Source organism: Chaetura pelagica, unplaced genomic scaffold, assembly GCF_000747805.2.
Source record: "Chaetura pelagica isolate M959 unplaced genomic scaffold, ChaPel_1.0 scaffold29, whole genome shotgun sequence".
In the NCBI taxonomy this organism is placed as follows: Eukaryota; Metazoa; Chordata; class Aves; order Apodiformes; family Apodidae; genus Chaetura; species Chaetura pelagica.
In genome coordinates this window covers 25,631-28,143 of record NW_009970720.1, presented here as the reverse complement: position 1 = coordinate 28,143, position 2,513 = coordinate 25,631, and positions in this window count along the sequence as shown.

The following is a 2,513-nucleotide window of genomic DNA, read 5'->3' as shown; positions in this document are numbered from 1 at the left end:
GGGGGGAGACGCTCCCGCCCTCCCGGCCCCTCCCAACAGCCCCGCAATGATAAGATCCCCGGAGGTGTCTGCGCGCGACCCGCCTCTCCCTCCCGCAGCCTCGGGAACTTCCCGACCCGCGAGTTGTTGGGTAACGCGGGTCACGTTCGGGTTGCTCCTGAAATCCCCCCGCCGCCCAGTTCCCCAGCGGAAAGTCCTGCTTCCATTTAACAGCCTTCACGATTTGCGCTTTATAAGTAATAAAACGCGATTTATTTGGGATTTTTTTCGTTTACTTTAGGAAGCTTTCCGTGTTGTTGTGTTGTTGGGGTTTTTTCCGGCTTTATTCTTCTCGTTCTTTCTTTTTTTCTTTCTCTCTTTTTCTTCCCCGCCCGGTGCTAGGCGAGCAATTGGTGAAACAAAACAGATTATAAGATTAGCAGCGGGATTTTGTGCATATTAATGATAGGGAAGGGCACCGAATGGGTTTGTAATTGCAGATCTTGCGCTTGGGATTGGGAACTGCAGCCCTGCTACAGCAAAGACCCCCCTGTGAGGTTTTCACATTGGAACTTAGGGGGAAAAGTGAAAAAGTAATTACCAGAGCACAACATTGAAATGTTAAAGCACTTATTCTTTCTTTCAGCGTTCTGTTTTAAAGGGGGCAAAACGGGCAAAATGGAAAATAAATTACTTTCAAATAAGTAGGTTAGCACCTGAATGCTGCTGCGCATTTTCTCCTTTTTTTTTTTTCCCCCGACCCGCGAGTTGTTGGGTAACGCGGGTCACGTTCGGGTTGCTCCTGAAATCCCCCCGCCGCCCAGTTCCCCAGCGGAAAGTCCTGCTTCCATTTAACAGCCTTCACGATTTGCGCTTTATAAGTAATAAAACGCGATTTATTTGGGATTTTTTTCGTTTACTTTAGGAAGCTTTCCGTGTTGTTGTGTTGTTGGGGTTTTTTCCGGCTTTATTCTTCTCGTTCTTTCTTTTTTTCTTTCTCTCTTTTTCTTCCCCGCCCGGTGCTAGGCGAGCAATTGGTGAAACAAAACAGATTATAAGATTAGCAGCGGGATTTTGTGCATATTAATGATAGGGAAGGGCACCGAATGGGTTTGTAATTGCAGATCTTGCGCTTGGGATTGGGAACTGCAGCCCTGCTACAGCAAAGACCCCCCTGTGAGGTTTTCACATTGGAACTTAGGGGGAAAAGTGAAAAAGTAATTACCAGAGCACAACATTGAAATGTTAAAGCACTTATTCTTTCTTTCAGCGTTCTGTTTTAAAGGGGGCAAAACGGGCAAAATGGAAAATAAATTACTTTCAAATAAGTAGGTTAGCACCTGAATGCTGCTGCGCATTTTCTCCTTTTTTTTTTTCCTTTTTTTTTCCCCTTTTTTTTTTTCAAATTCTCGCAATTGTTTCGCGGGGCATTTGCTTCCGAACCCACCGTCCAAGCGGCAGAAACGGGGGAAGGGAGGGCAAGGAGACCTCGGGGAACACAGGGGCACCCTCCGCCTGTGAGGTTTGAAGTCAAATAGCACCAGGAAAGCTGCTCAAAGCTGCAGCTTGAAATTTACGGATTTTTTTTTTTGTGGTGGCGGGTTTTTTTGTTTTCTCCTTTTATTTCCCCTTGGTTTTGTTTTGAAACCGGGGCTTAAAAGGAAAAAAAAGAAGATTGTTTTGGTTTCCTCTTCGACTCAGGCATCAAACGGTATTTTAGCAAGGGATGCATTTCCCAACTCCAAATGCCTCACAGGGACGGTGCGTTCCCTGCAATGTCGAGAGGTAACTTGAATTTTAACTCTTATTCAGGGTTCCCGCCTCCTCGGGCTGCTTCAGCCTCCTCCCCTCAGCTTAGTCTTCCTAAAAATCTGCATTACTTTTTTTCGCCATTAAGACACACAGCGCTCCTTTACTGACTTTTTCTAATAATTCCCTCCTGTCATTAACAGGAAAAGATGCTTTAGGTTGAGTGGCACCTCCTCGCGCCTGTTGTTTTAATTCGGCGTTCAACGGAAAATAAATATATCTGGTGGAAATGAGGCTTCGAAAAAGTTTGGGGTTTGTTTTCGTTTTGGTTTGGTTTTGTTGTTGGGTTTTGTTGGTTTGTTGTTTTTTTTTACGAGCCAATAAAGTGGAGTGTCTGTTCCTCAGGCAGTAATTTCTGCTTTCGAAATTAGGGGGGAGGGGGGGTGTAAACCCAACTTTCTCTGCATTTCGCCCATCCCGCGGCTCCCAACCCCCTCTTCCTCCTCCCACCTTCGCCTCCTCAGAGGTTCAGAGCACGGCAAAGCTCCGAGGTGGGATACATTTTTTTAACTACTCTTTTAAAATATATATATATAAAAAGGGAGGAGGGGAGAGGATAAAAGCCCGCGGGGGCAGCATATTATTATTATTATTATTATTACTTTTCCCCCCCTGTCCCGGGGCTTTGGGACAGCGCAGGGGCCGGGGCGGAGGGGAGTCCCGGGGGGCGGGGGCTGCTTTTGGGGGCTGCTATTTGCAGGAACCACCGCGCTGAGGGAACGGGA